We start from the raw sequence: 15,386 nt of genomic DNA on the forward strand, positions 1-15,386 counted from the left end.
GGTCTCTGTCACAACTACTCAACTCTGCTTTTGAAGCAAAAGGAGCCACAAACAAAATGCAAACGAACAGGAGATGCTGTGTTCCAGTAAAAATCTATTCACAACAATAGGCAACAGGCAAATTTGCCCCTCTCCCCCCGGCTATGGTTTGCTGATCCCTGGCCCTATCCAGAGTAAGCTCCTCCACAGAGCTTCTTCTAATTCCTAAATGTGTAGCCTGCCTCTCCCACTAGTCTGTTAGTTCCAGAAGGGCAAAGAACTAGGACTCTTACATATTTGCCATAAAATGTGCAGTGCCTGGGAGAGCGCTTGCTGCAGTGAGGCTCCAGAAACATCAATTGGATAAAAGAAGGAAAAGGGAAAGATGAGGAAGGAAGGGATCATTTCTCTTTGAAGCCCAGGCATTCTTTGTAAAAAGGCAGCAGCCATGACCAGTATTTTTAACTCCTGCTCTTTGTCAGCAGAGTTCTAGGGTGAATCGCCTCTTCAGGTATTGCTCGGCTCATCCCTTCATTCTTTTGGCGAAGTGGTGTTTATGAAAGTCCAGGCAGACAGGCTGAGGGCTCTTCCCAGATCTCTACCCCCAGAGGCCTTCTTTCTGGCTTTTCTGCCGGGAGGCCAGTGGAAGATTCTAGCTCTGTGAAGTGACATTGAGAGGCGCGAGCAATTAGCCAGGAAGGCTGGCAGAGGTGCCTCTCAGGCACAGGGAGCCCTGTCCTCTCCTTCCTGACTCATTACTGTGAAACAGCCCTCAACATCATTCTGCACCATTTCTCCACCATGACAGATGTAAAGGGGATAATTGGGTACCCCCAAAGTTTAGCACCAACATTCCTTAAAAAAGCTGCCACCCCGCAGATGCATACCCCAGTCCTCTATCCCCCCAAGCCCCTCTCACTTCCCCATCTCCTCCAGGCTGGCTGGAGTACCAGGGAGGAGGCTGAGTGCTGGGCAGTCATTAAAGACAGTCAACTAAAGAGCTCTTCACCAGGCAGGATTATGCCTAATAGACAGCAAGAGTATTCCTGCCGGCTCCGTTAAGTTTCATCAAAACTGTGCCTAATTAAAATCTTCAATTTAATTATGCTCTTCTGCATTACAAATTTTGATCAAATTGGTTTAATTTAGTGCAAGGAGAGATGTTCCTTTTGCACGCACAGCAAACCCATGCTGAGGCTAGGTAGGCTCTGTGTCCTGAAGCCCCTCAGGATCCTGTTGCGGAATCTGCATTGTGCCTCACTCCCTCCTCCCCCCACCCATCCCCAGGTTTGGTAAATCGCCAGAGGCTCAGAGAATTGGCAGTTGTTGCTCTGCCCACATCTGCAAGAACTGTCCTAAAGTCACACTGAAGCTGACGGCTGTCTTCCCCCACCTTGTCCCCGCTCCCAGCCTCCTTTTCCTCCTCTGCTTTTGAAACACCCCCATCTTGGGGAAGATTGCACCCAATCTGTCAGTGAAATATGCCATGGGACTGAAGCTCTGGCAATCTGCTTCCAGTCTGGAAAGAAATCTCAGCCTGTTAGTGGCCCTGCAGGGAAACCTTCCAGAGTCCTTGGTTCATAGAGCCCCAAAGCAAACAGTGCTCTGATGGCCCAGCCTGAAGCATCCTCCCTGTCCTTCCACTCATGGTCAATAGTATGGCCAAGACCCAGGTTCCTGACACTTTGTTCTCCCTTCTGAGGTCCCATTCCATCCAGTAAGGTCCCAAGACCTGATGTCACCCAGGCAGTCCCCTTGACTATATACCCTTTCATCAGCCAGACTTTTCCTGATGATCTCATCCTCATCAAAACTTCCCTGTCTGGGGTCGCACTCACTCCCATGCTTGTCCTATTAGTTGGCTAGCCAATCCCATGATTTGATTCCTGCCAAAAAAAAAAAAGAAAGAAAACACTTGGCTCCTTGCTGAATGCCTTGCTTTTTCAAGTTGCAGTGTGAGCTCCCTTTTATGCTAGTATGTCTGGGATAATTTTTCCTATGTGAAGCCATAGGCTAAATGCTGCCTGTCATCCAGCAGAGTCAGTTACTCAAAAGTAAGTTAAAATCTTATTTATGTAGCATGGAGTGGAATGGAAAATTCACATGATGTTTAAAGACAGGATAGGAAAATTTAAAAGTAAGCCCCTGGGACTGTAGACCCAGACCTCTTGGGTCTCAGCCAGTTTTCTCCAAGTTGGGCAAAAAAGTGCAAGTTGGCCTGGTGATGTGTTACTCACCCTGGTAAATGTGTACCCCTTCCTTGGACTTCTGATGCCAGAAGCCTTCTATTTAAAGTGTGGCCATTCCCTCTGGAAAGGATGTCCACATCTACTTCTGCTCTGTCCTCTCTTTTCAACTCCATTCCCAAATTGCCAGCTGCTTGACTGGACATTTTCACTTGCATGGCCTACCATGGCCTTGAAATGAACTTGTCTACAACTTCAAACCTACCATGTCTCTCCATGACCATCAAACCTGCTCTCCCCAACATCCTCTTGCCTCTACTAGTGGCGCTCCAGTTTTCCCAGGTACAGGGTTTAAAAGGTGCAGGAGACATCCTCAACATCACCCATCAATTAAATAAACAAATAAGTAAGAGTTACTTTTAGTGTTGTTATTTCAAAACTCTCACATAAGTCTTTCCTTGTTTCTTAATGGGTAATTGATGGATTAGATCTTAGCTTTTTTTAAAAAAAAATATGTTTTTGGTTACTGATTCTATTTGAGCACATACTCCATAACAGTTTAGGACTGGATGTTTCAACCCAATTTAATAATATTCGATCCCTTAAGCAAGACCATCGCTAAGTGAGGCCAGCACATAGTATGGATTTAGCAAAGGTTAGGCATTTGTAGAATCAAGAATAAATACAAATATATTAGACCATGGTAAAAGAGGTCAGTGGATGATATACAATTAATGGCCAAGTAAGGACAGAAGGGCTGCAAGTGGTCAGGAGAGAGTAATCTGTGCAGTGAGATTTAGGGAGGTGCCCAGGAGACTCTGAGGATGGCTTGTGGGACCGGCAAACCAACTTCCCCAGAGCTCCCGACTTACAATTCTTTGGCCAGATGCCAAGGATGTGAAGGTAGAGTAATCCAGTGGGCAAAGGGGAGTCAGGTGTCAGGGTGATGGCTGGTGTGGCATGTGACCAGAAGTTCTGAAATATAAAAGCACAAAAGGTATCATGGGGGAGGCACTCACGTATTGATGGGGTGAATTAATTATAATTATAATAATATCATCATGTCTAAAACATTTCTCAAGAGCTTGCTCTGTGCTGAGCAGCAGGTTAAATGCTGTACAGGCAATCCCTATTTAATCCCTGCTGTCATTCTGAAAGGGACCTTTTATTATTCTAGTTTGATGGATGGGGAGCTGAGGCTCCGGAAGGCTGCAGCCCATGCGCGCTGGCATAGTGAGTGAGTGTGGCTGAGTCAGGGTCTAAAAGCCAGAGGCCAGTGTTTCATCCTCCCATCTTTCTTCTTCCTCCTTTAATGTCGCATTACTATTAACATTCTATCTTGTTCTCTTTTTTTTTAATTTTTTTTTATTATTTATTCATGATAGTCATAGAGAGAGGAGAGAGAGGCAGAGGGAGAAGCGGGCCCCATGCCAGGAGCCCGACATGGGACTCGATCCCGGGACTCCGGGATCGCGCCCTGAGCCAAAGGCAGGCGCCAAACCGCCGAGACACCCAGGAATCCCCTTGTTCTCTTTTTCTTGAGAATATTTGAAATGCACACTCACTTAAACTCTTTGAAAATAGAGGCAGGGTCTCAGAGTTCTTGACTTCTCCTAGAGGCCTCCCCCAAAGCCTTCTGTGTAGTAAATAATAAATCCAATTGGTGTATTGATAGAAATATTTGCTAATAGATCAATGTTGAGAAAATCAGGCACAGGTGCAGAAAGGGGAGAACTTTCTGGAAAGGGCTATTTAGTGCTTATTTGGTGAAGCCAGTATTATTGTCAACAGGCTGCATGCAACAGTCCCTCCTGGTCCAAACCACTATGCTGGTTTGCTGCCTAGAACTCTCTTTTCTTGCCTTCTTTCTTCTGTTTTATTCTCTCCTGTCCTATAGGCCTCAGCATAGATGCCTCTTCCTCCAGGAAGCCTTCCCCAATTGCTCCCAAATTTGGGTTAGAGGTTTCCACAGAGGCCTAGGCTTCTTTCATCACAGCGCTTACCCAGTGTATTGTAATTGTTTGCTCTTCAGCCTTCCCCAAGTATCTCATAAAAAGCTGGTTGAGAACAAGGTTGCCCTGAGCACCGAGGACACAGTATATATTTTTTAACATATGTGTGCATATATTTGTTATATATACATATATATATGTATTTGTTACATATAATATGTTAAATACAATATATATTTGTTGAATATAGAATTGTTGAAACAGATGCAGTGAGAGCTCTCCTACCTCACCCCAAAACAATGTCAATACCACTCACATCTCCAGTGAGCAGTGGGGAGCACTAACCACAAATTCTCCTTCCTCTCACTTTTGCCCAAACCAGGACTTGTATTTTCTCAGGATGTACTAAGGGAGAAAGAGTGCCAAAGAGAACTTAGAGAAAATGAACGAGGTTCCTGACCTCACCTATGAGTTAGCCCCAAGTTAGCCAGACTTTGTGACTTTGGGAAGTTCCATATCCTCTCAAAATTCAGGTGAGGAAGTGGTGAGCCACTACCTCCCTTGTGGGATTGCTATAAAGATTCATTAGGATGTAAAACAGCATGAGGCCTGGCATGTGGTATCTGCCCAGTAAGTGTCAGATGCTATTATTATTTTATCAGCATCCTCTGGTGTTGGAATGTGATATTTTCCATTTCTGCTCATATAGAGAAGCTTTGCGAGAATACTTTAACATCACTGCTATATTATTATGTGCTTAATATATACAAGTGATATTGCAAGTAATATATGCAATTAATCAGATGCACAGAGATGCTGAGGTTTTGGAAGCAAAGTTGGATTGCCTGGCAAATCCCAGCCTGTTTGCCTGACCAGGAACATGGCACGAAGCAACAAGAGTTTGCTGGGGTCAAAGGATCCATCAAAAGCCTCAGATCTCTGGTTTAGCAACAGTCTCACTGCTTAGGACCTTTCCAATTCACTCCACATGGTCGAAAATTAAAGTTAACAAACCCCTAAAACTGTAAATACTGATGAAATGTTTTCAGATTTTACTCAACCATAAAGCTGTTTATGACAGGAGGATGATAAGTTTCCCTCTAGTTTTTTAAGCTGTAAGCAACAACATGAAGAAACAGTGCAGGTTGTACATTCAAGAACAAAGTTTGGCACTGTGATCAAATAAACTAACAACAAAGCAAATCTGACACATTCAATGATAAATCCTATTATTGTGCTGCATGGTAATTAGACAAAATGAGAAGTTCACATAATGGCTGTAATTATTTTTTCATATTACTTTCATATTGTCAAAGCAAACTTTTATGGATTTTCTCTATTTTGCTAGTTCTTCTGCATTTATAAAAAGCCTCTGTGTGAACTACTTTCTCTGGTACTAGAAATGGACTCCTCATTGCACAAAGGCATGGTTAGACATAAGCACACACACAAGTTAGAGAGTTAGAGACCTGGGGTTGGAGTTCCCGTGGGCTAAGCTTCTGCATCTACTGCTACTCCTTCTCTGGCTCAGGGCAGTAGATCTTGGGACTACCTGTTTCCTGACCAGAGACATCCAAGCCTTCCCTGCATTGCTCTCTCTCCCCTGTGAGAGGTTCTGGGTAAGAAGGTCCATATATTCCCTTTGCCATGGGAGGATCTTTGACCTCTTTTGGTGACATTGATTGCTGTCCCCAATAGATCCACAACTGTATAATGGCTTAAGCATAATAGACGTGTATTTCTACTCACCTAACAACCCAGGGCAGGTGTCCCAGGTTGGCATGACACTTTCCTCTGTCCAGTGATTTGAGGACCCAGGGTTCCTTCTATCTTGTGGCTCTACTGTTCTCTAGAGCCTTGTCTTCATTGTCTGCATTCAGCTGGCAAAAGGAGGGAGCACAGATGAGATCTCGTTACTTCTTCAAAACCTTGACTTTGAAGATTACACCCCTCACTGTCAACAGAACTTGGTCACATACCCAACTTCAGGGGAAGCTCAGAATGAGGTCAAGCTCTGTGCTCTGGCAGGAGAAATGGGTTTTGATGTACAGCTTGAAACCTCTGCCCTTCCCAAAATTAGAGTGGACACGAGGAGGTAGAGTCAGCAAACCAGACATAGAACAGGGGAAGGGGAAGGGGCAATTAGATGAGACAGCAGGGAAAACAAAACAAGAAGTTATAAAAGTTCATTACTGGGACAATTGGGGAAATATGAATTTAGTTTGCCTAATGGTATTATATTAATGCTAAACAACGGACTCTCTGATGCCCCCCAACTGCACATACACTCACACATATGCACACAGACAGAGAGAAGGAGCAATGTCCCAAAGACATTGAGCAAAGCAAATGTCCCAAAATGTTAACAATCAGTAAATCCTGATGGAGCCCCTACAAGAGACAAAGGTATGACATAGGATGAGTTGTGCTAAAAAACAAGAAGTAGGCCTGGCTTGCCACAGCATTAGGTGCCCAGCCACAAGCTAGGAGATGAACCCAGAGAATGGTCACAATCCTGACAGGGCTCGTATGGCACGAGGCTTAACCTTATCCTGCCACCAATGAGGAGGCATTTAAGGGCAAGTAGGAATAAGATCTGGTGGATAGAATGTGTTCAGGATAGATTTCAGGGGAATGAATCTAGAAAAGAGAACACTTTTATTCACTCAACAATTATTTGCACTTTCAGGCACCAGCCCTGAGCTAGAGGCTATAGACATGCAGTGCTAGGGTAGCCACTGGGGTATGTGGAGGAGCAAAAGCAGACTTTTTTCCTCCTTGCTTGGAGATGAGAATCTAGTAACCGGAGATATATATTGAGTAATAATTCTAAGAACAACTATAAAAGTACCAGACAAGTACAAGAGTTAGGAGGAAGACATTCATGATGCCCTGAAATCCCATGGTGGCTGCATTTGATGTGGTCAAGGAGAACAGCACCCCAGATTCAGTTTGGATTTAGCAGTGTTTGGTGTTATTTAGGGATGACCATATCAGACAAAGGGAAAAGGTGGATTAAGCCTCTCTGGTTGGAAAGAGCATGACATGTTTGACTAAAAGACCAGCATGGCTCAGAGGCAGTGAGTGAAGAAAAGTGTGCATGATGAGCTCAGAGAGACGGAAGGGACAAACCCTTATAGCACCTTGTAAGTCACGTTGATGGTCTTTGGTCTTTATGCCATGAGCAGTAAGATGCCATGAAGAACTTGGAGGTATGTGAGCACTGGGGGAGCAGGAGTGACATAATCCTCAGAGTTTCACAGTGGAGAATGGGCTATGCTGTAGGCCTCAGGAGACTGGTTAGGACACGGTTATAGCCATCCCAGGGAGGTGATAAGAGATAGAGAAAAGGGACAGAGTCAAGAAGCCTTTAGATCAGAAAGTGGGTAGACTTTGGTGTTTGCTGTTTGATTTGAGGTGTCAAGGTTGGAGTTGAAAGAAGAAAAAAAAAAAAAGAAAGAAAGAAGAGGCCGGGTGAGAGTGTCATCAGGTGTGTGCAAGAATTCTGAAGAGGAAGCAGCTTGGGATGACCACAGTAAATTCAGATTGGCACAGGTTGAGTTTGGAGCACTGGGTGGGGCTGTCTCACAAGGGATTCAGTATGTGAGTCTGGAATTTAGGAAGGAGGCTGCACCTTCAGTGGTGACTTGTGAGCACTCAACATCTTGATTTCAGTTGGTGCGATGCCAGTGCTTACAGGACACCATCATTTAGGGGCAGACAAAATGGAGCCCATCTCAGACAGGGAAGCAAAGGTCAGAAACAAAAACAACCAGGCGATTATGGTGTAATGAGAAGCCCAGGTGGTGGTAAGATTCAGAAATTGTCAAAAGGCCAAAGGCTTACCTGAAGACAGGAACTGAATAATGTCCATGAACTGTGGTAGTTGAGAATATCATTGGGGACCTGGGTGACAACAGTTCCAACAGAACAATAGGGCTAAAATCAGAAACCAGTAATGAGGATATAGGAAGAGGAGACAGTGGACACAAATCATTCTTGGGGAGACTTTAGATGACAGGTAGAAGAGTGAGACTTAATAGTGTCCAAGGCGGGGGGTTCTTGACTAGGGGCACTGCATTCCATGATTCATCCCTCATACTTATGTTGAGTGTATTCTCCATGTCGGACACTAAATAGACACAGAAGAAACCAAGGCAATTCCCTGCCTTCAAGAGCATGTACTCTGCACTAATTTATTGACTATTTTTAAATGTGAGTATAGCTGACAATGTTACCTTAGTTTCAGTTGTACAGCATAGTGATTCCTCATGATCTCCATACCTCATGCTATGCTCACCACAAGTGTAGCTACCATCTGCCTCCATACAATCCTACTACAATATTATTCATTATATTTCCTATGTTGTGCCTTTTACTCCCATGACTTATTCATTCCATATCTGGAAACCTGTTACCTCCCACTCCCCTTCACCCATTTTGCCCACATTCCCTCTAGCAACCTTCAGTTTGCTCTTCGTATTTATAGGTCTGAGTCTGCTTTTTATTTGTTTATTCATTTGTTTTTCAGATTACACGTTTGAGTAAGATCATATGGCTTTTGTGTTTTTCAATCTGACATATTTCACTTAGCATGACATCTCATCTAGGTCTATCCATATTGTTGCAAATGGCAAGATTTCATTCTTTTTCTTGTCTCAGTAATATTCCACACATATATTACATCTTTTTTATCCATTCATCTATCGGCGGATGCTAGAAAAATGTTGCTATGAATGTTGTCAAAGAAATTACTGCCTATGTTCTTTTCTGAGATTTTCATGGTTTCAGGTCTTGCACTTAGGTTTTTAATTCATTTTAAGTTTGTTTTTGTGTGTTGTGTTAGAAAGTGGTCCAGTTTCATTCTTTTTGCATGTAGCCCTTCAGTTTTCCCAACAACATTTATTGAAGAAGCCGTCTTTTCCACATTCTGTGTTCTTGCCTCCTTTGTCATAGATTAATTGACCATGTTAAGTGTGGCTCTATTTCTGGGCTCTTTTTTCTGTTCTGTTGATCTATGTGTCTATTTTTGTGCCAGTACCACACTGTCTTTATTACCACAGCTTTGTAGTATGGCTTGAAATCTAGAATTGTAATACTTCTAGGTTTTTTTTTTTCCTTCTTTCTCAAGACTGCTTTGGCTTGGAGTGATTTTTCAATTTCTATTTTATGGAATCCTGGGTTCTAGAGACACCACTGAGGTAGGACGAGAAGGAAGCTGAGCTGAGCTGGTGTACTCTGAAATCTCTCTCCCCTATTAGCTCTGCACTTAACTTTTTCATGAGCTTCCATATTTAAAATATTCTTTACAGATGTGTCTGGCTGGCTTAGTAGGAAGAGCATGCAACTCTTGATTTCAGGGTCATGAGTTCAAGCCCCATGTTGGGTGTAGAGATCGCCTAAATAAAAAACTTATAAAAATGTATCCTTTACCAAAAAAATGCATTTATAAAGTAATGAGTTAGAGGATAGAGGATATAGCATTCTAGACCAGGTGTTGACAATTTCCATACAGGACCAAACAATAAATATTATATTATTGGGTATAATTTCTCTGTTTGTATGGAATGAATGCAGCTGCAGATATAGGAATGGGTATGGCCCTGTTATAATAAAATTTTATGTTTAAAAATAGAGGGCAGATGGCAGTTTGTGACCCCTCTCCTACATGTTGATGAGATGCAGCAGGACTTTTTCTTCCTATTACTCCTTAGAGTATATCTGTAAGACCTAGGATATCATAAGATAGTAGCTATGTTCTGGACTCTCTCAGTTTTGCTTATTACCCAGCATTCCTTCAGCCATAGCTGCCTGACTTCGATGCTTCACCAACTGGAGGAAGCCTGTCACCTCCTATCGCCCCTTGGAGGTAGCTAGAATTAGTCTTTTCCTCCGCTTCACCTTACAGTATTTATCTTTTCTTAATCTACTGTCCCTTTGATTTTTCCTCTCAATTTCAACAAAAAAAGTTAAAAAAAAATCATCCCTCCCACCAAACAAAAATAATCCTTAGAAATGTTGGCTGAAGACACACTGCCCTCATCAAAACACAGTATTCATGAATGAGTTTTCATTAATGGTGCTTTAGGGAAACATCAGCCTTGAGAATTTTGATCCGATGAGCCCCATGTCCCACCAGAAATCAGTAAGCAGAAGAGCAGGGCTCCATGAGCCAGGCCCTGCCCAGGACGGTGGCTGCCAACTCTTTGTGAGAGGAACTGAAGGCATTAGGAAATCCATGGCAGCCGTCTCAGCTCACAGTCCAGCAGGCCACACTCTGGAGCTGGGTAATAAAATGACTAAACTCTGGGGGAAAGGGGTTTTCCATACACAGAACGGAAACACCCTGTTGCCTTGTTTTGAAAAACAGAGAATAGGAGTGAAAAAGGGAGACGATAGAGTCCAGGTCCACAGACATGGACACCTGCTGGCTTGGTTTTCACCAGCTATGTGGGCTGGGGGGTGGGGACGCTTGTCCCCAATATTATCCTGGCTGACCTGGTGCTGATGATCCATATTCCTCTGCTATAACTGCTCTAGGAAAGCCTTGACAGAATGCTTGGATTAAAATGATAAAATACAAAAAAATTGTTGAGAAACAAAAGCCTTGGGAGTGCCAGAACCTGTACCAGGTGACTTCTAGGGAACTGGATTTGGAGATAATTAGCTTGAAAACCAGCACAAAGGGAACAAGTTTTGATAAAGGGAAAGGATTTCAGAGTGGAGGGTGAAGCTTGCAGTCGTGTCTAGCTGGACTGGTGGCTGGGGCCGGGGCGGGGGGTGGGAGGCGGTTGGTGAGGGGTGGGGGGCAGGGCTCTGGTAAAATGAGTAGACAGGGCAGATGAAGGACAGGATGGGGCACCCCGGGCCACAGGAAGTAGGAAGAGACCTGTGCATGCCACTCATAGGCCCCCAACTTCCATTATGACCATGCCCAGTGACCCCCCCACTTTTAATATAAGAATGGTCTTTGGCAATATTAAAATTCCCACCTACACTCCCAGGGACTGATGCAGGATGGAGCCTCGGAATCTTCCTTTTTTCAACATGCAGCTGGCCATTCTTTCCAGGTCAAGACAACTAAGTTTGGAATCAGCCCTTATGGTATACCAGGATTCTCCCGGTTCATCAAGCAGAGGCACTTGGATCTGGGGCTGCTGAGTGTGAGTATGCTATCATTAGACTGAAGAGGGAAAATACTACATCTCTGAAAATATTGTGACTTCTAACATGTAATGTTTTACAAAGTAATTTCTCATTTGATCCTCATGAACCGATGAGGTAAGCAAGGCATGAATTATGGGCCCCATTCTACAGATGGGGCACTGAGCCTTCCAATGACATTTGCCCAAGGTCACATGGCTCATAAATGATGGGGCGAGGACTTGGAAACAGGACCTTCTGATCCTTTATCCGTTATCTTTTCCCTCCACCCCAGTACTTCTCACGCTCCTACCCAGAATCTTCATGATTGGTAGATTGAGGCCACAGAGTTAGCAGTTAGCTGACTTGGGTTGCAGTTGGACCTGTGACTTTTAAACTTATTAATATCACATTTTAACATAGCAATAGCAGGTCAGAGTCACCTAGGTTTCTTGTCCAAAATACAGATTTCCTGGCTCCAGTGTAAATTTGTCCAATCAGAACTTTTTGGGGGGTAGGGGGTGGGCGCTGGGAATCTGCACTTTTATAAAAGCTCCCCAGGTGATTTAATGATGGAAAGTTTGTGAATCGCTCCAATAAATTAAGCAAGTTAAGTTCAAAATCAACTCTCAACGTTCCTGGACTTATTACCCAGGGAATGGCTTACTGGGCCTTTAGATTCTACCCCAACTTCTCCTCCCATCCCCAGTTCTACATTTTCCCATAGTTTTGTTCACATCAGCATCTCTTCTGGGAAGTGAGGGGCAATATAATTTGAGTCGGTCTTTCATTTGGAAGTGCGTCTGATGGTTTGTGTATAAGAAAATCAAAATTCTCTCCTCCGCCCGCCACAAATCATGGGCAGTGGGGTCAGAAATCCTAGAAGGTGAGAGTATGTTTTTGAAGGCTGATAAAAACAAAACAAAAAACAAAACAAAACAAAAACCCTTGACTTTCACAAACTGCAGTAGTGCTTCCAACACCCACCTGGCATGATTGCTCATTCTGTGAGGGTTCTGCATGGAAAAGATCAGCCCGCTCTCAAAATAGAATCTAGAGATACAAAGGAATCTGCAATGGCTTCACGTATTTGTACACAGTGCAGTGGAGCTTCTGGTATTTTTATTACCAATCAGAAGAGGCTTGTCACAGGCAGCCATCTGCTTGAGTCACTGCTGGGCTGCAGTGGGCCATGGCTTCAGAGAAGGAACACTGAAATCAAAGTTCCAGCTCAAGGAAGAGGCCCAGACCAGGGAGCTGCCCGGGCCCTGCAAGAGACATCCTTCAGTGTCCCAAAGGATCCGATCGTATTCTACGTCAGGAAAACTCACTTACACGCTTGGATCCTTAAAGAGAACGAGTGGCTACGACATCAGGTAGAAGCTATTATATTTGTTCTCGTGGAAATGTTCCATGTTTCAAAGTGGTCTCTGCAGTCCCATTAAAATTACAGACTTTTCCCCTTCCCCTGCTGCTTTTCCACATTCTAATACAGGCTTCTGAAAGAAAAAAAAAAAATTTGAATGAGCTAGCATGGGATTTTTCTCCAGAGAGTCAAAGCAATTCGGACTCTGATTATTGGCCCTACATCCAAGGAGTTATCTTATTTTTTTCTATTCTTTTTTTTAATCAATGTACAAAATCCTTTCATGCAGATAGAAAGCTTTTTGAATCTGAAATTATTGTTTGACTACAGGTTAATGAAATGTTTCAAACTCTTTATTCCATATCTAATCCTGACGCCAAAGGTTTAGGGAGCAGAAAAGAAAGACTTGCCAAACCAAGGGCTCACCTTGTATACTCTGCACCAATGAAGATCTATAGCCTAAAATAAAGCCTGTAAGAAAACAAGATTTTTTTAAAATCATAATTCAACCAACACCAAGGAGAGAGGTGTTTTGGAGTTGAGGATCACTGAAGAAAATAGACTAGGAAAAAATTATTTTGAGATCTAATGGGGTGGAGTTTTGATAGTACAGAAAAAGAAGAAACGCAGGCTGTCGACAAGGACACAGTCAAGTTTTTACAAATGCACAGTCTTGCTGTAGAGAACTGGGATGATCTCAGAGGGTCCTTAATCCATCATGTAAATGTTACTTGGCATTTGTGCTGGGTAAATCAAGGACACAATAGGTGGGGGAATGTAAAAGCTATTTCTCTAGAAAACTATCCCAGATTTATGGAAGGAGGTCAAAGAACAAGCAGAGGGGAGGTCCACTTCGGGGAAATGGCTAGCCTTGCATTGGAAAACACGCCACGGACAGAATTTGTTCTCAAGCCAAACTTGATGGCTGAGCTAGCACCAGCAGTTGGGAATGCCATCTTCGTGCTCCCCCAGCCATCAAAGCTAGAGGTGATTAGGGTGCTTCCCATTTGCGTGGCCATATCCCTGAAACCTTTGGGCAGCCAGAGAAATGTTCTATTTCTCTGTTTAACTTAAAAAAAAGATCGAAGTCTATTCTGAGCTAATATCCAGATTTAATCATTTATTAATATTATTTCTTTATAATAATCACCAAGAAGCAAAAGATTAGAAGTGCAAAATATCAATTGTGCAATCTTAACTGTTTTCAAAGGAAGATAAAATAAATGTCAGGTCCAACAAGGTCACGTGCCCTTCAGCAAATAATTGTCTCCATGAGCCTCTTGTGATGTATTGAAACTGAAGTAAATTGTTAATGCCTTTCATTTACAGAGGGGAGCTCATGCCTCTGCAACATTGTATAGTTTAGAGTCTAAAGCAAGCCCCCCAGGCATCAGTCACTCTTTCTGGGCAATCATCTAAAAATAGGGATGGCCTTTCCAGATACCCTTTGTAGAACATTGAAAATGGGATGATAAAGGTGCCTTCTAACATCCCTTCCATGGACTCTCTGGCGCTCTTTCCTTTTTTCTCCTCAATCTCATAGTTGCGGGGAAGGAAGAACCTTGTATTTAAGATTCAGAGATTAAGGCTATGTTTCCCGACTTATAGCTTAATCTTTGGTTCTGTGTAAACAGAAACCCACTCAGACCAAAATAAAATAGTGGGAGTTTATGATAGGGGTGTAAGAACAAAACCCTGGAGAAGAATGTGTAAGAGAGATGCACACAGGCTCAGTGGAGCCAGCAAGTGGAAAGCCATTGGAAACCATGGTTACTGTCCCCAGAATGCCACATTTTCTTGCATCTGTACCCATTCCCCATGGATTCATCTTCCTCTGATGAGAGTTTTCACACACCATGGCCAAAGATGGCTGCTCTATAGATTTCAAGTAACCAGCAGACACTGACTAGTGCCTTTTTAGTGGCAATTCTAAATTCCCTGGAGAGGAAATATGATGAGTTGAGGTGAGAACTGGTGTCCGCTTCTGTTCCAATATCTAAGACAAAGCAGCAGAGTCAAATAGCATAAATTTGGCTGCCAGGGCCTGCCACTCTAATATGCAGCAGTGCTCAAGAATGGGGGACTATGGGATAGGTAGCACCCCCAAATGCACCTACTGTAACCTATCATTAACCTCTTTCCTCCAACAGTTTATGTTGTAATCTGCCAGTAACTTATACGTTCTGAGAAGCCCTGAATTCTAGTCCAGGAGCTGACAGTTGAGTGAAGGACCTACACAGACAGCTAAATACAAGATTCGGGAAGTCTGTAAGTCAGTGTCTGAAATCATTGGAGAGCAGGGTCTCTCAACCTCAGCACTCTTGACATTTTAGGCTGGTTAATTCTTGGCTATGGTGGAAGGAGTGTTTCCTATGCATTAGAGGATACGCAGAGTATCTTTGCCCTCTCCTCATCAAATACCGCTAGCACCCTGCCCCTGCACCAGTTATGACAACCAAAACTATCTCCATTCATTGCCAAATGTCCCCTGAGGATGGTGCATTTTTGCCCCTTGTTGGAAATCATTGCATACAGCAATATGAAATCATAGAAGGGGACACCAAAATCAGGCTTAGAGATCTGGAAAAGCTACCTTGGGGATGAGGTGAAGTTTTGAGGGGCAGTAGGAATTGGCTAGAAGAGTTAGAGCTTCAAAGGTGGGAATGTCAGAGGGAACCCAAGTGTGTTACTCAGGACACTAACACTTCAAAGTCCGGCTAGATACATAGTGTATAGAGTTCTGTGGTCGTTGATGTCAAC

The 15,386-nt window shown here is 43.4% G+C and overlaps 1 long non-coding RNA gene across 1 annotated transcript in view; it reads left to right on the plus strand.

Moving 5' to 3' along the window:
* Nucleotides 1–10,331: 10,331 nt before the first annotated feature.
* The window catches only part of LOC144311892 (uncharacterized), a 57,814-nt gene continuing 52,759 nt past the window's right edge, over nucleotides 10,332–15,386 (plus strand). Inside the window, exons 1-2 of the long non-coding RNA XR_013377381.1 lie at nucleotides 10,332–10,404; nucleotides 11,188–11,280. This is a non-coding gene — a long non-coding RNA (uncharacterized LOC144311892). The remainder of the gene's footprint in view (nucleotides 10,405–11,187; nucleotides 11,281–15,386) is intronic.

Source organism: Canis aureus, chromosome 4 (assembly GCF_053574225.1).
Source record: "Canis aureus isolate CA01 chromosome 4, VMU_Caureus_v.1.0, whole genome shotgun sequence".
In the NCBI taxonomy this organism is placed as follows: Eukaryota; Metazoa; Chordata; class Mammalia; order Carnivora; family Canidae; genus Canis; species Canis aureus.